The 26,792-nt window shown below is 42.1% G+C and overlaps 1 protein-coding gene across 8 annotated transcripts in view; it reads left to right on the forward strand.

The window, feature by feature from the left end:
- ANKRD11 (ankyrin repeat domain 11) overlaps positions 1-26,792 on the forward strand; it is a 159,291-nt gene that overhangs the window by 16,293 nt on the left and 116,206 nt on the right. For 7 of the 8 annotated variants that reach the window (XM_037409233.1, XM_037409239.1, XM_037409230.1 and 4 more), the window contains one exon: positions 10,861-10,940. The gene's annotated coding sequence lies outside the window, so the exon portion shown is untranslated. Of the gene's footprint in view, positions 1-5,478; positions 5,813-10,860; positions 10,941-26,792 lie in introns of those variants that run through there. The other variant, XM_037409238.1, reaches the window with a different exon arrangement.

The raw sequence follows: 26,792 nt of genomic DNA on the forward strand, positions 1-26,792 counted from the left end.
TTTATAACCTGAAGTATAGCACACTCAGGATTTTAAATTGGCTCTGGAAGTTGTGTGGGCTTATGGGTAGGCCATTTGGCCAGGGATCAAGGGACTGGGTTTAATCCTAACTCTGTCCTTTTGTCCTCTGAGCGTTTTCCTTGCCACCCTCTGTGCTGTTTGTTTGGACGGCAGTGTGTTTGAAGGAAGGGATATGCCCTTTCCCTAGGTGTTTGTTGATTTTCTCGGGGTGTGGTTTTGTGGCAGGGCTGGAGGGGGTTCACTGCTGCTGTGGCGGGGGGCGAGGCTCACCCACCCTCCCCTGCGAGGGCTGCCGCTTCCTGGGGTGCCCCGGCCAGCTCAGCCCCTTGGAGGAGCAAGTGGGAGACCAGTGGGCAGAGGGAGGCGAATAGGCTTTCTGCTGGGCTGGCGGGATAAGCCAGTTTATGGATGAACTTCGGAAGTATCCCGAGGGATCCAGCAGCTGAGCAGGGGCAGAGATGTCCCTGCTCAGCTTGGCTCAGCTGTAACCAGTAACTTCGCCCACAGCCCTTGAGCCCCTCCTGAGGAGCTGGGGTACCACTGACGTACGCAGACAGACATTTGACTTCCTTGTTCTATTATTCAGTAATGCTCTCTGGTGAGTCTCTTGCTGAGGTGGCCTGTGTCCTCCTCTTGCTGTTTTCCAGTCCTGCTTTCTGTAGCTGGGTAGGACTGCAGCAGCCTGCTGCTTCATCACTGTTACCCGGCGCTGCCAGGGTGTTCATTTTTCAGGAGAAAGGAGAACGGGAGGGGAGCAACTTCTTTAATGATGGCAACTGCTACTTAAACTTGTTCAGGTCTTATAATAGAAGGGGTGTGGGGGGAAATCAGTGGAAGGTAGGTGCTTTCAATTTATATGGTATTTTGAAGAATCTTTTTATTCTGACCTTAATTCGCCAGGACCTAGACAATAGGGGAGAGAAGTTGTGTGTAAACCAAGGAGGCACTTCCCCTACCGTTTCCCCTTGCTGTGTAATTTGAGGCGATTGTAAGGTGCTTGTCATAACTCTGGAAACTGAAGAGCTGAATGCATTTTAACAATTGTGTTTTTCACGTGGTTTTCTGGGGAACCTCCTGGGTCATCAAGCCAGGTCTGCTGCTGCGGCTGGTAACGGTGTCATCTAATCCTTATAATGACTGTACGTATCTGGTTGTGAGCCTTTGAGTGAGACCTGCATATTCTTAAGAAAAGAAACCTGTATCTGAGTTAGTGAAGTGTGTGGTTGTAATATTCATAACACTACACTGAATTTTCTTGGCTGAGGAGGTTGTATAATGCTGCTTGGAGTGGGTGATTGTGCACTCCTTGGATAAATTTCCTCTGTTTTTATCTTCTTTGATAGATACTATGTGTACATTTTAAAAGACTGAACAGTGACTTCCTTGACTCCTCCTTGGCTAATTAGTATGTTTTAAAATGGGATACTTGCATCCTTTTCACAAATCAGCTTTCAGAAAGGAAAGGAAATAGTTCTGTTATTAATAGTAATCTGTATCCAGTTTGTCACTGAGTTGCATGGTTGCAAATGTTTGAGACTCTAAAGGTGACAAATGTGTCTTGTCAGTCTTTTTTTTTCTTTTTTTTTTTCCTTCCAAAGAATGGTCTCTGTTTTCTCAATGTGTTAAAATTGAGCACAGAGTGAGAAATTGCAGACTCATATTTTTAAATACAGTGGTGCTCTTCCTAGCCTAGCAGCATCGTTAACCCTCCTTCCTTCCCTGAGAAGAACTTACAAAGGGAATTTGAGTGGATTTGAGTAGTAAGGGGCTCTTTGTAAAAGTTACAGGGAAGGTATTAAGTCTGATGGCAGGAAGTATGTCTTAGACCTGCTTCAGATTTGTATTTAGGAGGAATGACAAGGAGAAGGTACCTGAAATTTGACAGCAGCTGTGATCTAACTTTAAATTACTGGTTTAAACCCAGAGAACATACTTCTTGCTTTCACTGGGTTGTTTAAAGCGAGCATCTTGAAGCTTAATTAGGACAGGTTGAAGCTTCAAGATTTTCTTAGCTTGGTCTCGTTCTGTTTGGCATGGTGGGTTTTTTTGAGCTCTAAGATGGGCAGTGCTTTTGCCTGTCTTCAGAATTCACCTTTGAGTTCCCTTTTGATGGTGTTTCAGTGTGTTTTTATCATGTGTCTTTTAGCTCTCAAATGGTAGAAATTCCCCTAGGCCACTGGGGTTATTTTTGTTTTTAAGTGCAGGCAGGATGGCTATGATGAATGTAAGCTAGGAAACTGGCAGCTCAATTTGTTTGCCAGATGAATCTGTTGCAATTCTTTACCCAATTCCTGTCCACAGGCATCTATAAATCTGGCTGTTTTTTGTTAAAAGCTTAAATTCTGTAGGTTTTTAATATATGGTAAGTTTTCTAGTAACTGCTTAATTTCTTTTAGTTTTCCCATAAACCTTCCTAATTGTCAACATCTGGGAATATTACTGCTCATGTGGTTGACTCTGGTAGTGCTAGTTTGCCTTTATTTCTACTTGTTTGTATGCCTAAGAAGAGCATTTGTTCTCTTTGCCTCCTGCCTTTTACGTGAACTTACTGAGGTTTGGTTTTGTGTTGACCTGAAATTCTTCTTCTGGATACACACATTCTGAAATGTTTGATTTTCAGTTATGTTATGCCCTTCATTTTACATGCCTACATGTATGTTGCTGTACTTAAGCTTTAAAAACAGTGCTATTCATACTGGCTTTGTATTGTCAGGCTACAGAATAACTGGATTGGAATTTTGCTACTTCTCAGATGGGGCTCAGCAAATGTTTAGGATACAGAGGTTGCAATTTCTGCTCATTATCATGTGAACTAAAAATAATCATGGAACAGTTTTGCTTTGAATATCCACACTATTGTCTGTCCTGGGTCTCTTCCAAATGGCTTAAGAATTAACAGCTTACTACACACTGAAATAAACAGCTTGAGGGTTCTGTACATCTTGTTGCTGAATTTTATGGCTGGATAGCTCACCAGTTCAGGTTATTTGAAAGTAGATATGATGCTGCTGTTCTGTGCTGATTTTCTCGGAAACGCATTCTCGTGGTCTTAATGTGTATATTCATTTTTGCTGTGTACCAGTAATAACAGTGTGTTCTTCCAAAGCAAGACAGTGGGTTTTTGCTTTGCACGTGCAGATAATTTAATAAAGAAATGAGCCCGATGATGCATCTTTTTGGAAGAGATTCAGCCAGGCTGGAAAGACCCAGCAGTCTTAGGTAATTACATTTCATATTGGAGCTCTAAAAAAGACAAATGATAAGGTCTGGGGGATTATTTGGAAGCATTGGGGCTGACAAACAAGGACGCCTATAGCTCCCTGGGCGGCTGAAGTGACACTGGATAACCATTTTTGGGTGCCCAACCATTTTCTTATTTCCATCCATGATAGAGATGGCCATTTGATGTACATTAATGCTGGTATAGGGCAAGCATTGCTAGTGTAGTTAAGACGTCTTTATCTGTTCGGTGATAAAAGTGTGTAATCTTTAAAGTATTTAACATTTTTTTTTTTTTAGAAGTAGGAGAGTTTTCTTTATTAATTTATGCAGACTAAATTGTAGCATGGAAAACAGCATGTCCTTTACATTGGCAGACCAAGCCTTGTCTCTGCTTGCTAGTACAGAAGGGCAAGCTGTAGCCTTGAGCTTCAGTCCAAGGTTGGTTAAAGAAATCACAGAAGCTGTATTTTGACTTAATACTTTCCACTCATCAGAGAAGCCACAGAAGAGGGTGGTAAGGGTGAAGGAGGAGAGATGAGGGAACATGCTTGTATATTTCCAGAACTCTTAACTTCGTGCACAGAATAGAAAAATCTGGTTCAGTGGAAACTGTTCAGGCTTGCTTTGCTCTTCTGCCACATCACACCAAGGAAAAAAGAGTTACTTCAATGATTTAAGCTTTCAGGTTATGCTGGGAGCTGGGACACTTCTGACAGCCCCAGTTTTTTACCCTACCAAGTACCTTTAAGGCTGCTTTCACAGATCATTCTAGGAGAAATGATAGGTAGTTTTAGAGGTTAGCAATTTGAGATACTCTTGAAGGTAGGGAAATTTAAAGTCTGATGTGAAGAAACCAGATAGCCAGTAGTAAAGTTGGTGTGTCTAGTAATTTCAGAGTTTATTGCTCAGCTACATGTTGTGTGTTTGTAAGGGTCAAACTCAGTGAAATGTTAGGCTTCTGCTGCTAATTGGTTTTTTTGTTTAATACAATTCAAACACAGCATAAAAGTGTATAACTACTTCTTTTGACCTACTGAAATGAACTACAGAATTTTTATTTGGACTTCTCAAGTCTCATTTCTGTAATGGGACAGAAACCTACTGTACACAAGTGTCATTTCCCATTCTCCTTGCAAGCACAATGTTCAGAGTATTTGTGAAGTAGACAGCAATGGTGTGCAGTGATCCTTGGGGTCAGCCAAGAATATTGGTGATGGAAGTGGAGTCCAATCGTTGTATCAGTGTATAAATGCTGCAGCTGGTGTCGTTTAATGAATAGAAAAAAAGCACAAATGTTGAGGAATACCTGAAACACATTGAAAGTAGTTATTTGACATCACAGATTCTGGGTTTTTCACTGGGTTCATTCACTGGAGGTCTCTAAACAGCTTAGTTGTTCCTGGATTGAGACTACTGTCCACCTCCAGTTTCCTGTGGACTCTGTTGTCCATGTCAGACTTCCAGTTAAAACACTTAAAAGGACAATTTGGATCCACAGGAATTGCATCTTTCCCTTCCATCGTGCTTGTTTCGGTGGGAAGAATTGAGCCTCAGACTCTTCAGCCCACACAGAACTATCTTGATCTGTATTTTTGAGGACAGTATCGGGTTATTTTGTATTTTATCAAGTGGCAAAGATGACAGGAGCTTTAAAAAATGTAGATCTCAGCATACATGTTATCTGCAGGGCAAAATAAAGGAACTTTTGAGAACAAGAATATGTTACCTACTTAGTTTCTGAAAGCTATCAAATTAAATTTTACTTGATGTTTCAATTTTGTCATGATCGAACATACTGAAAGGTGGGTTTTTTCCTTTTTTTTTCTTTTAAGTACTAGTGGAGTTCTCTGCACTTGTGTAATTGGTACTGTATGAGCATAGCTGGCTATTATAATTGCTTCAGAAATACTTGCTTCTTTGTAAATTCTAGTGAGTGGCAGTTTTTGTAGCTCATATCACTACCAGAAATTTCTTAAAATGTAGGGACAGCTGCATGTGTGAGCAACTGTGACTGGTCTCACTGAACATAACAGTTTGCTCAGCATGCATTTGTTTGGAGGTGGTTGGTCTGTAAGCTGCTGATAGGATGCAGGGCATTTCAGTTAAAGGCATGTTATTTATCTCTAATTTCTGCCTAGTTCTTGGAAAGAAATCTCCCCCCCCCCCCCAATCTCCAGTGCAACACCTCTCCTTTTCCTTCCTCTTTCTAAATAGCGTCAAGCTGTGTAGAGTGGTCTGGGTGTGCTTCTCCAGGCTCTTGAGTGAAATCGCCACAAATCTGATGATCTTTATTGGCCGTATGTCTGTCAGCGGGCTGGAGGAAAGCCCTCACTGCTGCGGTGGGCAGGACTGTTCTTGGCTTTCAAGGTGGTGTGAGAAAAACCTACAGAATGAAGGGGAGGCAATAATTTCTACACTGTTTTTGTATATGTGGCATTTTATTTTTTTCCTCGAACTCTAACACTTGTCTGGATTCTTAAGCGACATGGGTGCTGTAACCAGGCAGGAATAGAATCCCTGTTGTTGCAGAAGGTTCCTACAAATACTCCTAGAAGATCTGTAGTTGATAGTAAGTACAGGGGGTTGGCAGTGCTGTCTGCTTATGGATTCCCCCCATTTTCATTCAGATTCTTGAATTATAATGTGATTTGTTTTGGTTTTTTTACAGTTTCTGAGAATAAGTGTTCTTCACCATTTCAGCAGGGTGAAAGATCAGTTTTTGTATACAGGGTGCTGTGCAGGCAGTCTCTCACAGTTGTTCTGAGCATGCCTATGGGGGTGCGTTGGAAACCATTTCTCCCACCCCCCCCCCAGTTTGTTGTGCCTGTGCCTCCTTGAGTTCTGTATCTGAGGTAATGGAGCATATCTGAAAGCGTGAGCTCATTGGTGTCTTGTGTGTTCCCCAGTGTATATTTTTACTGAAGCCCTCAGAGAGATGCCTTATTGAAATTCTGTCTCTCCCTGAAATTATTTTGAGGGAAGCAGATGAGCGCTGTGGAAAAGGGCTGTCCTACTCCCTAGAGATTTTTTTCCATTCTCAAGTTGGTCTAAACCAGAATCTAAATATCACACTGATATCCTGTTATGCTTCTTAGTTCTGCATCACCATAAAATCTGAATTGATGCAAGCCTGTCTTTAAATCAAAATACAACTTTTTGCTTCAAAGAAGCACTAACAAAAAACGTAGTTGCTTGTGGGGAGTTTGGCCTCTTGGTTGCTTGAAATGAGGCTTTGGCAGATGGCTTCTTTCTTACTCCCTGTAACATGGAGATTTAAGTAGAACCCTTTCTGCATTCTGTTGATCAAATTTAGAAATATTTAGATGTATAAAATTGTTGAATCTTGAACATATTTTTTAATAGTGACCCTTCTAAGTGACTCTGCGCCTGTACAGAACTGGCCTGGGTTTTTTTTTTGTTTGTTTTTTTTTTTTTTTTTTCTTTTATGGCTGACATCAGTGTATCGAGCCACCTTCCACCTTGCTGCTGGAACTAGTTAGTGTTCCTCTGCCAGTTTGCAACTGCCTGGCCAAGCTGCTTTGATGCAAGTAGTCTATAGTTATCTTAATGCAAGTATACTTGGGTTTTTTCAGGTCACATCTTGTGGTTGTAAAGCATTTTCCACCTTCAAATACTGATTGCTGTGAAGTTACAAGATACCCTTTTATTAAAGAAGTTTGAATTACTTAATTCCTGGATTTTTTCAGTGAAAGCCAGCAAAAGCTGTACCCTGCACTCTTGATCTGAAGCTTACTGATTGGTGTGGGCATGCAGCAAGAAGAATCAGTAAGTGATCTGTGGGGAGCTGCTGAGGACTTACATGGTCAATGTTACAGAACAAGAGTTGGTGGGAGAATTTAGAGGCTGAAACTTTTTTTTTTTAATGGAACTCTCTGCTTACCCAGAGTTTCCAAATTACTTCACATTAATGTAAAATAAAACATCACAGGTCTTGAAAGACTGAGCCTGTTTTTAAAACAGAACCTGGTCACCTTGAACACTTTAATTATTTGGGATTTATACTACCATTTCAATGTGAAGGAAGACTGAATGTCTGCCATTTTGCATTGCAAAATGATTTCTGTGTAGCTACAGTTAGCTCGGCATGCACCAGAGTGTTGTCCAGTGGTCAGCGTTTTAAGTTCACAGAAGGGAAAACAAGGATTGTAATGTTAGTTTGTGAAGTGATATGTTTTTGTCAGAAGCTAAGAAAATTGAGTGGATAAATGTGTGTAACGTTATTAGTTTAGGCTTTTGGAAGTGAAGCTAGTTTTAAGTTGACATATAGGATACTGCACAACAGCAGTGCTGTGTGAGGGACCCAAATATGTATAGCCAGACAGGTATTACCCATGATCTGTGCGTTGGGCATCTTCCACTGAAGTATTAGCTGTACTTCAGAAGTAATTTCATAACCATTTTGTAAAAAAAATAAAAATAATGGTACCCTATTCCTTATGAAAGTTGTTTGGCTCATATGTGGTCACTATTTCAGTGTTACAACACTTAATGTATGTTTTATATATGAATTAAGTAATGAATAAAATTGCTCTACATAGGCCAGGAAGCAGGTGTGAATAGAACTTCAAAATTGTGTATCGGTACGTCACTGGACAGGATTTCTGTAGACTTTTTGATAATTTTGTTCACAATTGATCATAGTCACTGCTATCAGCAAGTAGCACTACTGAATTTTGAGATAATGTATTTGGAAGTTCAGCTTCCCCCCAGCCCCAGTTTATCTTTTATTACTGTTTAAGTGGATAGCTCTTATTAGAGTTGTGACTTCTGTTACGGAGAAGAAGAATATAACAGGAGCAGAGGAATCGTGCTGGAAAAAATGCTGTGTGGATATTGTCATCACACTCCATAGGACTGCAGTTCCCCATCAGGGGATCCTTCAGTGCCCCAGGACTCGCTTGCCTTGGGAAAACACAGGAGGTAGCTGTATGTCTTTATCTCCTTTGCTTTTTTGAAAGAAAAGTGCCACAGAACTTTAATTTGTTTCCTTTTTTGCTCCTTTGGAAAAGTTCACCTGCTGCAGGATTTACTTTGAGTCATGACCACGCGCCTTTGTGTGTTCCTTTGGATTTTCTGGTTTTACTTTGGCCTGCTCCTTTTAGCTGTGGTTCCTAAGGCTTGCCTCAGCTTAGTTGGTAGCAGCTCTGGGTTGGATGCAGCTGTGTTCATCATCTGGAAATCTTCCCTTTGACTTTTCATCAGGGAGTGAAAGTTTCTCAAAACAAACCAGGCTTTCCCAGGGCTCCCAGTCCCCTCGGCTCTATATCCCGGTCAGCCGTGCAGTCTCTCCTGGATGGTTATTTAAAGACCATCCTGTTGGAAAGCAGGTGTCCAAATCCAGCTACATCAGCGAAGTGCTTTGTAAGGTGATGGGCAGCAGTGAAGTATAAAATTGAACTGCAAGTCATGAGCTCTACACAGGCCAGTCCTGTGGACTGCGAAGTTGTGAGAACATCATAGGAAACTAAATCTGTTGCTGTTTAAAGAAGCGTTGCACTCTGGAGTGTGGTGTGAGGGAGCTGGGCCTTGGAAGTTGTGGAGGCAGAATTCGGGAGGATAATAATAGACTAAAACAAGGTTTTAAAAGTAGTGGTTGGCTGTCCCAAAGGAGCTCCACAGTAAAGGCATCTGTGTGTGAGAGGTTTTACAAAAAGAACACAAGAAGCAGAATGTAGTTAGGAGGGGGACCAGTATGTGAAGGTCCTAGGAGTTAGGGTGGTGGTCAAGTTGGGGAGCTTTGGCACTTTGTAAGGCGCAGCTGTAAGTGGAGTAGGTGAACAAAAGTGGTAGGTAGTTTTGCTGAAATGCACGTTTTGTACTTTGTAGTTCCCCACTTGTAACTTTATATATGCGAGGTTTTGAGTATAAAATTGGTTTTTAGAACTTTTCCTTTCAGAAGAAAAGGTACTTTGGAAGAAACCCAAATTTTCCGTTGTCAGCTGGAACAGGGGTTGGTCACTGTGTCCCTTAGTGTGGTTTACAGAGTCTAGAGTTCAGGTGGGACGTGGGATTTGAAGAAGGGAATTTGGCATTGAGCACTATGGCATTGGCAGTGAACCCTTTAACCTGTTTGTCTGAACCAGAATAACTTCAGTCGGATGGGGCAAAGCCCAGTGCCTGTGCTTCAGGTTACTGCTGCTTGCCTGGCACAGCTGAGATTTAGCAGTTGTAGTCTGCGGTACGTCATCAGCTTATTTCTTTTTACAAAGTTCCGCTATTGAGCTGCTTCGCTGTGGAAGCATAGCAGAAGCTCAGGTATTGCTGTTATATATCTAATGCATGTTTTGAAGAAATTTTGCTTTTTTGTTTGGAGCACATATTGACTCTTTCCGTATTTACAGGTCCCTTACGGGTAGAAGTAAGAACCCGCTAATGCTCAGTGGATATCAGGAAGCGTTTTGGTTTGACATGGATGTAAAAAAATCCTGGGATAAGACAATGTTTTACGTGTGGCTCTGCCCACGCTTTCTGGTCTTCCACATTGCAAACCCTCAAAAGTGCTTATTTGTAGTTCGGGCTTGCCCTTGCTCGTATAACTTGGACAGGCTCCTACTGAGCTGTGCTGTCTGAAACTTGTCCCCTCTGCAGCTGGGGAGCAGGTCAGAGCACCTGAAAACCAGTATTGACTTCTGTGGAGATCTCATCTGGAACAGACTAGTTTGCTCTGGCTGGGAGAGAAATTTATTTCTGAGCAAACGTGCTTGTCAGGCATGCAGGCGAAGCTGGGTGACTCACAAGAGAGGCCGGGTTTAGCTGCAGCCCTAACGCTTGTCAAGCAAGTTGGGTTTCTGCACACGCTGACGTGACAGTCACCTGAGACTGCTCAGCTCCACACAGCTGAGCCTTCCTCTGTCGTGAGAAGTGGTGAAGGGCTCAGGTACTGCATTTCGGGCTCAGAATCGTCTGCCAACCCTTTCATGTACACATTCAGTTGCCCAGTTAATGAATGGAATTCCTCATTGCTGTGGGTGCTGAGAGCTCCTGGTGGTTCGTGCCCGATGTCACTTTGGGAATTTGTAGCTGGAAAAATATCCTTGAAAAGTGCAGCAAGACCTGTTTAAAAAAAAAAAAAAAAAAAAAAAAAATTAGAAGCTTGTAATAGATTAGCTGCTATTCAGAGCAAGGATCTGAAGGTATGTTTAAAAAGAAAGTGCTTGTGTCACGGGTAATTCCACATAAGTTGTTCAAGAAAGTGAATTACTGGGACAGGGCACCTGGTAGCACAACGTGGGCAGTTCACTCTCTCCCTGCGTAGTCTGTCGGTTCATGAGTTTCTCACAGTTGGGGGGGTGACATACATTTTTTCCGTAAATAAAATGACTGTAAAACCACACAGATGGTTACAGAAACCTTGAGACAAGTAAATTTTTCTTCTAATCAAATAGAAGAAAGTTATGGAACTTGGCTGATGCTCTGCTAAGCTTTTCACAGTTTCTTTTATTATTCTGTTTGTGCAGATTCCCAATCAGAAACTTTATTTCTGGATCAGGCAAGGATTTGTATTTAGTAGCCTTCATGTACTCAAATACGGCATGCTTGTGGTGAATAAAATTATGTGCTTTAACTTTCTAATGAACAAATCCCTCTGTTTTTCAGATTACACAGTGTTTTTGGGACACATCTCTGTTGGATTTTAATATATGTCCTGCTAACAACAGCTTTCAACTATGGAATCGGTAAATACTTACCTTGCTTCTGTCCAAATTTTCTGTTTTATTACTGAACAAGTGCTTGTGTCCATGTTGATGTGTTTGGATTGGTTTTGTGCTGGTTTACCCCCTCCACCCCCCCGCCTTTTTTTTCTTTTATTTTCTGAAATTTGAAGGTGAAAATTGCAAACTTCCACGGAATAACTTAAAGGTACTAACCCAGAATATATTGGGAGAAGTCTTTAGTTCCAAGATGCCCTTTCACTTTTACATAACATCAAGTGTAGCAAGTTTTTCCCTAACTTAAAGTTAACTTTCCTGTGGGGGCAGTTCCAGCACTGGTTTGTCCAACAGACTGTGTAGTTTGTTGGTGCTGTTGACTTCTGAGTGTTAAATACTCTCCTGCCTCTAGTATATCATGGTTCTCCACTTTGAAAAAGTCTTTGTAAGAAAAAAGTTATTAAAAAGTGCCAGTTGCACAGTGTTATGTCTCCTTGTGATTAGTATAATTGAAACAGATGGCACCTATGTTTCATTTTGGGCAGAGAAACCTCCCAATATGCCGAGAGTACAGTTTGATTTTGCATTAGGATTCAACTTTTTGGTAGCATCAGCAGATGTAGAAATAATAGGCTGTCTTGGAGTGGAATTTAGGGGAGGGGAAAAAAGATTTTTGCCTCAGTATTTCTGAGAGAGGTGGGTGCTGTTCTCTGGAAAGCAAAATGATGTAGCTGGTAGGAAGGAGTTTGTTCTTGCTGAGTTTTTTTGCAGTGCTGGCAGTTTGGTGTGTTGCAAGCTGAATAAAAGCTGTTGTTTGCTGCTGTCCATGAGCTCAGCTTTGCAGTGCCTGTCGAGGTGGTGTTATGGAGGGGAAGCGCATTGGTGCAGGGTTCAAGGTCATCCTCAGTGTGCCCAGAAACGCTATGGAGAAGGCGCTCAGTGGATAACCTACGGTGTGTTGCTTCTGCTGTGGCACCTTGGGTACTTGGCTGACCTCTTGGTTTATGCTGCAGTGGGATTATTTGTGTTGAAGTTGTTAATACGATAAAAGGCCATTATTGAAGGAGAGTTTCTCTATGTGGAAATACAGGTCTGCTCTGTTAGGTGGCTTTGAAAGCTGGTAAGTTTCTTTCATCCTGGATTTTCAGAAACCAAACAAAAGAATCTTACTCCTCAGTGTTCTATGTAGTAAATCTTAGTTATTTATTATTTAGCTTGTCTGTAATAATTCCAAGGTATTTAGATGGAGAGAAGATGTTATTTCAGTTTCCCTTGGTGAATATTAATAGTGGTAGAAGCCTTTCACAGTGAAACAAAACGGACTAGGCATCAGTAACTCTCCCCTGCTGCAGTTAAGTAATTAAAGTGTATCAAGTGTGAGACCTTTTGCTGTAGTGTGCAGTAACTCTTTCTTTAATGGGTGCTCTGCAGTCCCCTGAAAAACTGAACTGAATCATAACATCAATTATAAACCAGGTTGTTTACTACCTATTACATTTCATAGTTCGTTACGATGATTTTTCATTTAGAGTTTTGAAGTAAATGGTGTTTTGCTTTCCTGAATGCAAACCGTGCTTTTAAAAACAGGATAGAATTAATTGCAATACCTTCCACTTTATCAAAAACTTAATAAATGTTCAAACATATTTGCACAGTATACTTGCCCACTGGGCAAAATGGCTTGCTTCCTGACAGATTACAGAGCATTACGGTGGCTTGCGTCTCTCCAGGGCCTTTTGTCTGCATCACCTGCCTTTTGGCCACTAATACCTTTTAGGGTTATTACTGAGCTTAAATTATGCGCTGCATTGCTGTGGTAGCTGCCCTTTAGAAAAGTTTGCCGTGTAGGCTTTTCTCCATCTTTAGCCCTTTTCTCTTTGGATGTTTTGTACTTTATCTGAAGCTGCGCTGTGTTGATTGTGGGTCTAGCTGAAACCGTGGATGGAAGAACTTGACAGATGAAGGTTAAGGATGTATCATGTGACAAAGCATTCAGACTGCAGAAAGAAATAATTACTTAGGAAGTCAGATGTTTCTCTGACTTCTGAAACAAAACAAAAAAGAGTGATTTTGCTTTGTGGGTTGTGTGAGCCCTGGGAGGAGACAGTTGAGTGACCTTTTCCAGTAAAATTGGTTTTTATCTGCTGCTCTGCAGAGACAGACAATTGTGTTACTTAAAATGCATACTGGTCTGGGGTCTAATAGCTCCATTCCTGGGCCCCTGCAGTATGGAGATACTGGCGAGAAGAGAACATCAGAATCCTCCAGTGCTGGCTGAAAAAAAATTACCCAAACCTGGCATGTTCTGAAACTGTAGAGGTGAGTTCATAGGCTTTGTGCTGTCGGGGAGGCTGTGGCATACACGATCACTGCAGTTTATCACGCAGGTTCCAGCCAGTGCGCTGATGTGCAGTTTATGCCATCCTCTGAGTAGCCCAAAGATTGAACAGAATTCATGTCTGGCCCAAGCTTGAGTAAAAACTTCTCCTCCTAAAAAGCAATGATTCTAAAAGCAGGTCATCATCTTTGACTCCTGAGGCTGTGTATGCTTAAAACCCTGGGGTGCTTCCATACCCAAGTGCCAGACTAGCAGTGTGATGATGTGTCACCTTCCGTCTTGTCTGAGGAGTAGCTGTTGTCATGAAAGTGCTCAGCTTTCGTCACTTGTCCATTCGTGACCATGAGAATGAGGTTGCCTTTGCTGTAAACCTGTGAGTGAAAATGCACTGGGGCACAAAACTGGTTTGTTTTTTTTCTCCTCTGTCCAAGCAACATGATCTGAAGAATGCTGCATGGATTCCCCACTGAAAGGGACTAAGGAGCCTGACTTCCAGGACCAAGTTTACCTCTGTAGTAAAATCCTGCTGTGTTCACTATTCCGACAATGCTGTCCCATGCTTTGAGGCTTGGCTAATGGAAGTAAAGCTTCAGTGCTGGAAGGGGACTTGGAGGGGGTACCACTGTGCTGTCCCCTTCAGTTGCAAACCTAATGCAGGGTGTTTCTGTGCCTGGGAGGTGGTTTGTTCCCATCACATATGCCAATACCAGTGGTTGTGATGGTGTGCTGTTAAGCTGATGCCCAAGATATTCAGCATTTAAATAAAACATAAATGTTTAGAGGTTTATGTGGACTGTTTGTGGCATGATGTGCTGACCCAGAAGTAGTTGCATTGGTGCAGCTGGAGGACCAGTAATGTTGCGGTATTTTGCAGGGAGGGAGCGGAGGACCTTGTTCCACCGTAGGAAGTACTATGAAAGTCTGAGATTTCTCCATCTTGGTAGATGGCTCCTTTATTGTGAAATACAGGAGATGCTACAAACATTGCTAACCCTTAGTTCTCTAAAAGAGACTTACGGGGTTTTGTGCATGTTTTTAGGTTCTCCGTCCCCGCACCCCCCCCATCATCCTGTGCTCCCCCCACCCCCCAGCTTTCTGTAGTAGAGGACCTATCTAAATGAGTGGAGAAAAAGGGAGCTCAGTTGACTGTGTGAGTTGCCAGCTTCATGCAGTATGAGCAGCCGCAACACAGCACCTCTCATGCTGCAATGAGTAGGACAGGTATTTTCTCACTAAACAGTTTTGAACAGTTTGCTCAAAACAAGCCAGGTCCATCGTGGTAGCTGCTTTTTGCTTGTTGACAGCAAGAAATTGCTCCATTGCACTGGGCTTGTTTTGGGGTTCAATGACTCGACTGATTCGCAGAGCTGGTCCCCAGCGCTGGAGCTGATGGCTGGTGTGATTCGTGCTTTCCTGATGTCTTCAGTAGGGGAAGCAGAGGGGTCAAGGCTTTCTCCAAGCAGCAGAGAGATTGCAGTGGCTTTTGATGGTGGTTTTGGCAGTGGTATTTTTACGGAGTTCATAATGAATATGTAGGTGTAAGATTAAAAGAATGAATAAGGTAGGGCTGCTAAACAGAATTGCTTTTCAGAGCTGCAGCCGTGCCTTGTTCTGACCTCCTGAGAAGGATACAATTGTAAAGCTGAGGCCCGTAGTGGAAAAGCAATTACAATACATGCTTCCAGGATTGAATTGTCCTCTGAAAGTCAGATGCTGCAATAATGGTAGTGTTGTTTAGGTGAAACGTGACTTTACTTAACTGCTTGGTGTTTTTCTATTAATGTTCTTTAATATGTTCATATACAGTTTTCAATTCTTACTGCTTTGGGGAAAATAAAGCTTAGTGTTCCACAAGGAAGATATTTCTTTGCATAGAAGTGTTCTTCTGAGCTCTCTGGCTTTTTTCCACATCTTTCAATTCTTATCCCTTCCGAATTAGAGGGGTTGGAAGATAACACAACAGAAGTGCAGCGTATGGTTTTTTTTATTTAACATGTCGGTCACAGCCGAGCTGAGCAGGGAGGCTTTCTGTGTGGGTCTGGGGTATGGTTCGAAAGCACTGTTTTTTGGGGGTGAGAAGCTGATGTGTTATGAAGCAGTGCCTGGAGAGGAGGGGTGGGGAAGCCATGTGCAAGTGGAATTAGTAGTCCTATGTAACATTAAAGAACTAGAGCTGTGACTTGTGGGTTTGACTGACTTTTGCTGTGGTTTGCACCCCAACCCTGAAATGGTGGAGCCCTTTCTGTCATAAAAAAATCTGATTTTGAAAGTGCTGCGCAGCAGCTGGGTGGCTCTTTGGGTGCAGGTTTGCCTGGAGTGATTCAAATGAGGGAGTTTGGGTTTGTGCTGCTGTGTGGCTCAGCCAGGGAAGGCTGCAGCCAGGGTGGACAGGAGATGGATTGGTGGAGAGTGTTTCCTACCCAGTGCTCTTCTCTGGCATCGTGCTTGTATGCTGTCATACCTGCATGAATGCAAGGTGGGTTTCCATGGCCCTTAGAAGTGGTAAACTTTTCTGCCTTGTCTATTTTGTGCTCTGTAATGGACAGCACTGAAGTTAATCTGAATTTAATTTTTAAAGCTGTATCTTCACAGTAAGCAGAAGTTAAGCAGAGGTGGCTTTATTGTGAGCCTAGATTTCTAGCCTGGCTAGAACAGGTCTTGAGTTTTTGGATACGAAACACTGCTGAGACATACAGAAAATCCTTCCCCTGTCCCAGTGAAAAAGCTGGATTCTCAGGTGTAATCTTAGCCTGAGTGTTTGATTTGAGCATCTGAATTGCTGCTTTTACAGTTCTCTGTATTTTATCAGAACTTGTTAAGTTGCCAGTGTTACTTATATGCCACTTTTGGCAGATGTCACCTACATGTCCTCAGTCTGAACGTACCTTTTAGTAGAAGTGTAGGTAGGGAGGCTCCTTTCTTGAGTGTCAGGTGTTAGAGAGTGGAGCTCTTGAGTTAATTTACTTTCACTAACCTTTCCATTGCTAATAAGCTAACCTGGCCCATGTGCATAGTGCAGCCTTTAATGAACAGATCTGAGCTAAGCAGGAACTTCTTTGAAAAAATTTATTGCTTGACTTGTTCTTTGGGTGTAATTCAGATCTGTGTGTTCATCATGGCATAGAGGGAGTTCTTGGTAAGAGCGAGCAGTCCACCACCAAATAAAACACTTGTCTTTGTTCTTGTGTTCTGTTTAGAACTAGGCAAAGCTGTGGCAATAATTACCTAAAAAGATAGGAGGTTGGTGTGTGTCCCCTGTCGGAATCTACTTGGTTTTGAAAATTTATTCTCTGAAGGGGCTACATTGTGACAACAGAAATCCTGGTTTTTAAAAGAAGTGTACTTGAGTTAGGGTATTTTAGGTTTGTATCAGCTAAGGACTCTACACTTAAAAATCACAGTTGCGTTTAGAAACAAGCTTGTAACATAGATGGCACACAGGATCACAATTTCCAGTAACTGGCGGAGTCTTATTTCTTGGGGGAAGATTCCTGAGAGACATAGAGCCCAGGTGACACACGGAAGCATGATTTTGGGAAGGGAATCTGCAGGTTATTTGGTATGTAAATGGCCAGTTAGTGTTTCGTTTTTGTGCAGCAGTGTTCCTGGGTGCACCCTCTTCTGAAAGTAAAAGTGCTTCCTGGCGGGTTCTGGTGTGGTGGGTGAGGTGCAGCCTTTGGAGTAATGGTTTTATTTATTTATGAGTGTTTTGTGTAGCACCAAAGTTTATTCTTGAAAGGGACTGAAGTTACAGTCTCCGCCCTGAGGACGTGACACTCAGGGTGTGAGATGACAGGCTTTGCAGGGGAACGGCAAGATTACACAAAATACGGCTGAAATCGCTTGTTTTCAGAAGATATCCATCATGCTGTGATTAAGTGCAGATGATGCATTTGGCAGCAAGAGGTGTGCAATCTGTTCCTACCCTAAGGAGCTTGCAGACCAAAGGCCTGCTGATAAGACCAGACTCACTGTTGTACTTCTTGAATGAATAATGGTTTAGGGTGTTCTTGTTCCATTAACTTTTGCTCTTTTAAATAATAGTGTAGACAATTGTGAGCCTGGTGATTTTGACATTCAAATTCGTGAATTCTTTAAGTCGGGGGAAGTAGCTTTTTGTGGGTTTGGGGGAATGCATTCCTGTGGCATGAATACTGAGTAGATGCATCAGCGACTTGGGCATCTTCCAACCCCAGCCATTCTGTGATCTTCAGTGGAGCCACAAGTGGGACAGTTGGTGTCCGACAGGTAAAAGTCAGCTGCCTGACACCCCTCAAGGTGGGAATCGGTGGTGTGAAGTAGCAGGAAACACAAGTCTGAATTTTATGGAAACCTTGCATGGAAGGTGATTTGGCTGAACCACTGAAGTGTCTAACACCATAACAGAGAGGTGCAGTCTGTTTCTGTAACACGTACATACATGTAAGAGGGGGAAATGATTATTGCAAGCAAATGCAGAATTGAGGGATATGCTTTATTGATCCCCTTAGAAGGGAACTCCTTATAAAAACAGGAAGTGCTTCTGAAAAGTAAGTCTTAATTGTCAAGTGTGAAGATGGAGACTAGGTGCCATCATTATTTCTGTTCCCTTGGTTAAGTTCTTGGCAGAGCTTTAATTTTAGAAGGACAGGACAACAAGGGCTGAGATTTGCAGGCTCAGTCTAATTTGCTACAGGCTTAATTAGATGCTTGAGAACACAGGTACTCTTGAAAATTTTTGCAACGCTGCTTGTTATCCCTGTTTTATAGTAGTGTGCTGGACTTCTCCAGAAATTCAAAGATCACTGAGTTGTATTTAACAAGTTAATGTTTTAATTAGTATTTTGATCTTGTGTTGAGACTGGGCGGGCTAATTGTTTCCAATTGTGGAGATGTGCAGAAGCTGGGAGAGGGATTTCTTGGGTGTTTTGAAGAAACTTGCATCTTGTGGACATTCAAGCGAGTGAGGGGGTGTAGGCTGTTGTCTGTGCTCACGGTGGCAGAGGCTCTGAGGGGCTTGAATTCCCAGAACCTCCCCCTGTGCCTGGGTGTTTTGGGAAGCTGACACGCCTGGCTTTTCTGTCCTCAGAAGTGGCTTTGGTTTGGTAGACAAGTACTAGAAGCTCTGCTTTTACTCAGAACTGTTTAATCCGCATTGCCTGCCTTCACCGCTGCCCAGGCTCATCCCGGCTGTGGGCAGATGGCTGCAGGCAACTGCATCGGGGCATTTTGGGAAGTCACAGCCTTTTTGAGAGGGCCGTGGCAGAAACCAGAGAGTAAAGCAGTTTTCTGAAGCACTGTGGGAATGCCTAAAACTCTCCTCTTCCCCTGGGAGTGGTGGTCTCAGCTGTAATGTTTTTAACTCTTGAATTTGGAACAGACTTAGAAGCTCACCTTTGGGGGTGGTAGCTTGTTAAGTTGTCAATACTATTGCCTGTAACCATCTGTTCCTACCACTAAGTAGCTGCAAAAATCAGTAATTTATTTTTTTTTTTTTTAGGCTTGGGTGTAAATCTTCTTCCTTGTTATTTTAATGGTCTCCCTCATTATAAAAGACAAGCATCTCCACAATGCTGGAAAGGCAGAACAACATTCTTTCTTTAATCTTTCATCAAAATTTATTTGAAATTTAAATTCAAATAGTTACCAATATTAGAGGTTGCTTTGGAGCACAGTAGTTGTTTCTGGTGAAGTCAGTGCGTGGGTCTCCCTTATCAAACAGGAATGTGCTTGTGTAACTTCACCTTTCTGGGTTAACCGCTGCTAAGAGGAATGGAGATGGCAGGCGTGTGTACAATTTGTTTTGGGATATTGCCACTGTATATGGATGCTGTGTTTGCTTTTGCAAGTAAAACTTGTCATGGATTCTTATTTTCTATTTATTTTTGTCCTAGTGAGTTACTAATCCAAGTGGGCTGGCATTGGTAGTTTTGATAATCAGTTGCTGGTGGTGGTAGCTAGGGTTACAGAGGAGAGGTGGTCTGGTGGTTGTCGTATGGCAGTCACAGGAGCGCTGACAGCAGCATCAGTTGTTGGACAGACAAGACGGGACTACTGCATGTTGTACCTTGAGTTATCCAGGGCTGGGATTTCACTCCGAGATTCAAACTGCAGAATCAAAATGGATTGACCTCAAATAATGATGTTAGTGTTTTGGGACGTGAGATCCCGGTTACTGGGGTTGTCTTCAGTGCTGTCACATGGTGCATAGTAATGACACTTTTCTAATACAGGAAGGCTTTGCAGCCCGAGGCCAGGTGTTCTTCAGTTTTTATTCTCTTCCTTACTGTGTCACTGGAGTTCAGTTCTGCAAATGTTTGTTTTGGTGGTTATCTGAACTACAGAGTGTATGCCTGAGGGCTCTGTTGAGGTAATGTCCAGTTTTCCCTTCTTCATACCATCTGCATGCTCACCACTGATGTTGAAAGTTGGGTTTTGTCTGATCTAAAAAACAGCTGTTGGATTTAGATGGGGTGTGATGTGATGTGTCTGCCTGGACTCATCCTGTTATACAGTAATGTAAAAATATGGTATTATCTTGCAGTAATATACAAGCAGCAGTGACCTGACCAGCTCTCTTCTCTGGTCAGGCACATGCTGCTGCATCTCTGTGGGCTTTGTTGGAAACCTTCAGGTGCTGTGCATGGCTGAGCAAGGCTGGGAGCAGTGCTTGGGTGAGAGTGGGTCCTGTGCCTCGCTATCACGGCAGGAGAGCAGCCTTGGTACGATGAAGAAATGGAGAAGCTCTTGAGGGATTTAGTCCTGGCTGTAATGAATGGTTTGGAGGATTTGCAGGATAGGAGTGGTCTCCAAAGATTGACAAGGAAGCCCAGAAATGTGCATCTGTTGTTCTGGCAGCTGTAGCTGCCATAAAGAAGGACCTGGCATGCCACTATTAATTTCTTGTGTACCCTTAGAAAATTTTAATACTTCCAGACTTCAGAGTTTTTTAGGAAAAGTTGTTACTCTAAAAGTTGTCACTCTAAAAGTTGTCATGCATCTTGCAGGGGGGCTTGAACTCTCTGGGGCAGAGCTCAGGTGTCCTTAAAAAAGTACATTTTCTGTGACTTGCCTTGGCTTCAGATGATAACATTTAAGCTTAATTCTGAATTTCCTGGAATTCTTGACAGTCAGTTTGTTTCTAAGTTTGGTGAAAGGCAGGAGGGCAGTGTTGAGGGCTGGATGTGTTTATGTGCACTTGGGCACTCGAGTTTTTCCCCCAAGGCTGACTCGCGGTCCAGCGTAGTTGAGCTCTAGCAGTTGGTCAGATGCTGACAGCAAACTAACACGGGTGGGTGGGTGTGTAATTCTTGGAGGAACTGTAAGAATTAGAGGAGCTGGTCAGTTTGATGCATGTGGGTAGGTATGGTGGGAGGAGTTCTTTTGATATTCATCATTTTTGTCCTTTTATATAATTTTTCAGCCATTTAAAATAATGGTATAAGGATTCAAAGGTCAACATTGAATAGCTCTGGTTATTCTCTGCTGGACCTAGACTTATTGCTGGTGTCGTATAAGAAATATACTTCCTTTTCATGTTACACGGTCAGAAGAAAATGATTTTGTCTTCAGTAGTTTTTACCTCATTCTTGTAGTCTTGCCAATATCCTGTATTTGTTTTTTGCAGGAAGCCTTTAAACGTTTTCTTAATTGGAATTAACTGTTGTAATGGAAATGCACATTTTGGTTGAAGATAATGTAGGAAGTAAATATTCACAGAAATTTTATTTTAAGTTAGTGGAAGAACATTCATTGGAGAGCTTTGCTTTGGAACTTCAACTTCTGAGAGGCTAAAAGAAAGCTTTCTTTGCTCTTGGGTAATAATAAAGGACTAAACCAACTTTACTGCTCCCGAATTATCTTGAGCAACTAACCTCAGACTGATAGTAAGTCTGTTATTGTATTATAAATGATGTTAATTAATGTAATGATGCAGATTGAATGCTATACAAAAGTTCTATGGAGTCAAAATCAAATGACAACAGGTAATAAATAATTTGGCAAAATAAAGACATGAAAACAAATAAAGAATGAAAAAATATTAATCATGTATTCTTTTCCTGTCAACAGTTAGGACTGCATCTGTATGTAGCAGCTGGCCAGTCCTGAATTCATTTCTCCTCTAGTTTTTAACAATGTTTTTACGGCAGTCTGAAAGATCTCTGTCTAAATGAACTGGTAGCAGGGACATAGTGCCTCTGGGCTTCAATTTGGTGAGGTATCACACAGCTAAGTTCTTTCTTTCTCCCAGTAGTATCTTGGTTATTTAGTGCTTTAATGTAAGGAGTACTTGAATATATGAATTATAGACTCAACGGTTTGGTTAAAGATACAGAAACTTTCCTCGTTCCCTTGACCTCAGTCTTGCTGAAGGTAGGAATGCATTTAAATACCTGTAGCTCTGGGTGTATGTATGCAGCTCTTATGTGTACATGCATATGTATTTTTAAATGTCCCCTATTTCAAGGTCATCAACAATTAAAGTTGAAGTGCAGACTGGATTTCCTGTAGCAAGATACCTGTTATTTGAGCTAATTCCCATGATGTGAAAGGAGTGTGGGATGGGGACCAAAGGTTTTCATTTGAATCCTGTGTGGTGCTTTGTACCTGCTGGGATGAGAAGAGTCCGTGTTGGCAGTCTCTTCCCACAGTAGTCTTCAGAGCTGCTTGATCTGTTTTTTTTTCATACTTGTGAAACGGCACCAAGCTTTGGGACGCTCCTGCGTAAGCTTAGGCAATGATGAGCAAGACAATTAATTAGATCTTCAAGAGAGATAACTATAGCAATGAGTTGTGCATAATAGTAGCTTGGAATTCCAATGACGTGTTTGCAAAATGCTGTGCAACATGCATGCCTTGGCTGAAGCGTAATTATTTCTCAGCGTTGCATGCCCAGATGCCTCTGGGCACTGTAGCAAAATTTAGTAAGCAAATTGTGTGAACAAAAAAGCTCAACTTTGATGGTTTTGCACACACCAAAATAGTTGTCAGTGAAGCGATCAACTGCTGGTTTGGTCATCTGTGGGTGGTGTCTTCAGTGTACTTACAGACGGCAGTTTGCCATTTGGATACCTCCAAGATGCTGCTGTAGACTTAGACTTACTGGTTTGTAATCCTAAATTAAAGGAGGAAAAAGAATTAAAATTAGATTGCAAGTATGGGGATTTTCTGTACTGTTCCCATACAAATTGTGTACTTTTTGACCAGGGATGTGGGCAAGTCTACCTTCTTTCAGAATACTGTGCTGCCCCTAATACTCCTGCCCCAGAGAATTTGGTGGCTTTAAAGATAGGTGTCACTTTAAAGTGAAATGCTTTTGTTAGTGAAACTTCACTTAAAATCATCCCCCATTCAGAGCTTTCTTTTGCTCGCAGAAATAGTTTCTATATTCATATTTAATTTACAGTAGCTCAGAGGAATGAAGAAAGTACTGGACTTTTTTTCTTTTTTTGTATAGTCTTTATTAAATTTCTTTGGAACAACTCTTGGATATAAACAAGGAGGACACAGTGTACTGGGCAAAGTAGTGAGACATTTTTTGTTAAAACCGTAAGTGTTCATGGCTTTAACATTGGAAGGTAAAAACTGGTGAAGTTCATCAGATACCTTAAAGCAGTTCTAGTTACCACTTGTTCTTTTCCACCTCCTTTTCTGAAGCGATTCTTTGTAGCTTTACCTCTTGATACAGATTTAGATTGTTTTGTTGGGGTTTTTTTGTGACTGAAAACCTTGCATTTCTGATGATGACAGTAAAGAGCTGTGTTCTGTAACTTAGGAGAAAGTTTGGTCATAATTCAAGATGTGGTCCTGGAGAGGCTTCAGTTAGAAGGTGTTGAAAGATGGCTGTATTTCGCAGTTTGCAAAGTTGGAATTTTTTTCCCTGTTAAAACCTTGGGGATCCCTGGGAAAGGAGGTTGATCCTGGCTTTTTCTGCTGGGTGAGTAGGAATCTAAAACTTCACCCCCCTGCTTTGACCTAGTTATGAAGCCCTTGCCTGTAAAAGTATTAATTTGTGGACTCTGAGCCATTTAGTATTAGGCTTGCAGAGTAGTGTACACTTTTCTGCAGAGCCACCTTGAGTTTAGACGTTAAAGGATGGTGATAAATCTGATAAACTTGGTAGAATATATATTCTAGTGTGCTATAAACCCTTCTTTGTTACTCTGGAATTAATCAATGACTTTGACTTCTTTTTTCCCCTGCTGAGCTATACTTTCAGAAGGTATAATTAAAAAAAAAAAAAAAGCTATAGTTTTCCTTTTTGTTCAACTCTGCTGTTGTTGAACTATGTGTGGTTTGGACTTCAGCCCTCCACAATGTTGGCAGAAGTTCTTGTCTGGAAAGAAATAGTAATTCTTTTGGGGTTGAAAAATGGGGAAGGAAAGATTGCTGTAGCAGAGATGGTTTAAAGCACAATAAGTCAATATGTGTGTATGTGTCTCAGTGTACGCTAAGGTTTGTGTGATTTTATACAGAATGTTCCTTGGTTTTCTGAGGTTTGCTTATTTTTAATTTATTGTAGCCAATCTTATTTTTAAACACTTTATGTGAAGTTTAATGCACTAGCTAAAATTGCAGTAATTGAAATAACTGAAATTTAAATATTGCATTTTAATTCAGCTAAAATGATACAAAGGGTGACCTTAAACTGTCTTTTTAATACAAAGTTTTTCCTTTTGCCTTCTGAGTGCGTAACAGAAGACTACATGCATGCCTTTCAAGCAGCTCATGTCCTCTCTTGGGGTCACAGTCTTAAGTCAGCAATCTGTGTGCCAGGCTATTCTCAGGTGAAGTCTTTGTGGAAATACAGATTAGATGAAGAGGAGGAAGGAAGGGGTGCAGACGGGCCTGGCTGCCTCTGCCATCGTGTGTGGGTGGTGGGGAGCAGCTCTTCTGAATTATGGACACCTTATTGGGCTGGTGGTTTTGAGCTCTGAACTGGTGTCAGCTTGCTGTATATCTGGTCCTGGGGCATTAATGCATACCTCTTAACTTCATGTTGGTTTATGGGAAATAACTGAACAGCCAAACATACAGTGATATTCATCCCATTGAGCTTACAGCCACAATACCTGCTGCAGGCCAGGCTCTGCTCAGAGGGATGTTGTGTTGTGTTTACAGGCTGGTGAGTGTGTTGGTGGTCTGTTAGTGCCAGCCTGAAAGATGCTGTGAAGGTGCAAATAGCATTGTGCAGCAACACAAGATGTTCTGTGGCACTGTTCTAGGTGACTGTGCTGGTACATCTGCTTTTGTTTCAAAAACAAGCAAGTTTACGGAAACAAGTATATGTGCATATACAGACTGAAAGGGGAGATGTCCACTTCTTTCAGCTGAGAGAGTTGTCATCTCTTCTTCTGGAGAGATTAAGAATGCTTCTCTTAACAGCAGCGCTTATGCAAAGATTATGGACAAGATTATTGCCCTGTTGATGCTGGAGGTCAGAATAAATTCATAAACCTTGCTGGTTGAGCTTCTCCTCATTCCCCGGCAGAGACACAGACAGCAGCTTTCCCGGCTACTCATCTCCAAAGAACTGAGTCCTTGTGGAAATCTGTATTAAAATGCAGGACCAAGCTTAGAGTTGCTCTTAGTCTAACAATGTTAACTACTGTGTAGTTTATTCTTTTATTGAGCTTTGTTTTGCTGTGTGAGTGATGTAACTGCTGTGGCTGGGTGGACTGCTGTGTACGTATGGTGCTGGTGGCCAAGCCGGAGTGCCTGGCTGCTCCTGGGAAGCAGCAGAGCTGGAGCGTGGCTCCTCTGCGTTGTGGTGCCAGGAGACAAGGCCACAACACCCAAGTCCAGGGGCGTTCCCAGGGTCCATGTGTGAAGCTCAGCTTGGATTTGCGGAAGGGTCTTAGCTGGGATTACTTTTTTAACGGTGCATTGGGAAGACTTGGACCATTTGAAGAAAGCAGATGTGGAACTGATGTGAAGTGTGAGTGGACTGCTGTGTCACAATTAAAATTTAAAAATGGGAAGACTCAGTACTTGATTTCACTATAGGGCCATAACACTAATAACTCCAGCTTAGAGCTGTTGTAACAAATTTTCTGACAAGTTGGAGATACAGATGTCACTGTGGGTTCACTGCGTTCAGTAGCCTCCTCTGTACCTTTGCAATTTTAGGTAGCTGATGAAGCAACATAGTGTTGAAGTACTTGAACAAAGAATGTATCTGGAAGTGGCTAGTGGTCATTCTGGCAGATACTTAAGACCAAAGCTGCTATTGTTTTTCTCTTAGTTAAACAACAGTCAAGCTCATGCTGTGGCTTTTTTCTTTTCAATTGCAGTATAATGTTAGCTTTTATATATCCCCCGGGCCCACACCCGGGTGTGTGGTGGGCCAGCACACAGATGCATTGTTCGGGGTCCTGCATTCCAGGGAGATCAAATGCTCCGTGCACCACATCAGCTGCACATCTGCAACTGCTAAATCCTCTGCAGTCCTTCCGGATCCAGGTGCCATACAATTACTAGGTTAAAGGCATCAAGAGCTGCTGCTTCTAGGTCCTTTCTGTTTAATTCTGCCTGCTTTGATTCACTACAGCTGGTGAAACAGTTAGACTTGGTTCAGGCATGTGTGGAAGAGAGCTCATTTCATGCTTGGAATTGTAATTATGTTCTTTTCTTTCAAGCTGCCAGCAGTAAAAGATGTCTTCCAGTGTGTATTATCTAAATAAGCTGTAGTGTTTAAATGTTTTCTTATTTCATTTTAAGCATGTGGCAAAATAAATTGTGCTTACTCTTCTAGTTTTGGTTCTGGAGCAATTAATTCCCCATAGCTCTCTCCCGTGATTCAGGCATGCTTATTGTCTCTGTGAAGCTGTGATGTTACGCTGCTTTTAAATAGCTGTGCGAAGGAGAGTGTTGTGTAAGTGTAATGGCCCTGCCCTGACTTGCCCAGTTGGCACTGGTGGTGTCTCTGTGTGCTCTGACTGCGGTCGGTATCTGGTGTTAACAATCTGTTCCATCCCAGTAATCTTTTATACTTAAATAGTAGCTGCTTAGTTTTAGTGAGTTTTCATGTGTTTAATATAAGTGAGCAAGAGACAGTACAGTGCAAACATTAGTTCTCTCTTTTTAAAATAGCCTTTTCTGTGCCTGAGTTTTTCCACAATGACTGGATCTGTTTCGGTGTGCCAGTTAACAGTGGGCACCACAGTGATGCTCCAGGTTTACTTCTGGAGGCTGCAGGTGTGAGATTTTGGGCACACAGGTTTGTGTCGCGCTCTTGGTACCAGTCAGCTAGATTTGGGGAGGAAAGAGCCTGACAAGAACGCAGGTGGTTTTAACTCGTGCTCGTGGGTATATCTGCAGCTTGGATCTGACTACCCTTGTAGGTAGCACCTATTACCTCTCTTTTCTCACTTCTCACCTTTATTTTTCACGTAATGCCAGCTGTACGGGTCAGATCCTTCCCTTCCCTTGGAGGATAAATACTGTTCCTTGAGAGCCTGTCTTTCAGCGGCCTGATCTTTGGGAGGAGTATGTTCCCTCAAACATGATCCACAGGAGACCGCTCCACTTCTCTTCCCCTGATCGCTGAGAGTCCTGTTGAC

Source organism: Falco rusticolus, chromosome 15 (assembly GCF_015220075.1).
Source record: "Falco rusticolus isolate bFalRus1 chromosome 15, bFalRus1.pri, whole genome shotgun sequence".
Lineage (NCBI taxonomy): Eukaryota > Metazoa > Chordata > Aves > Falconiformes > Falconidae > Falco > Falco rusticolus.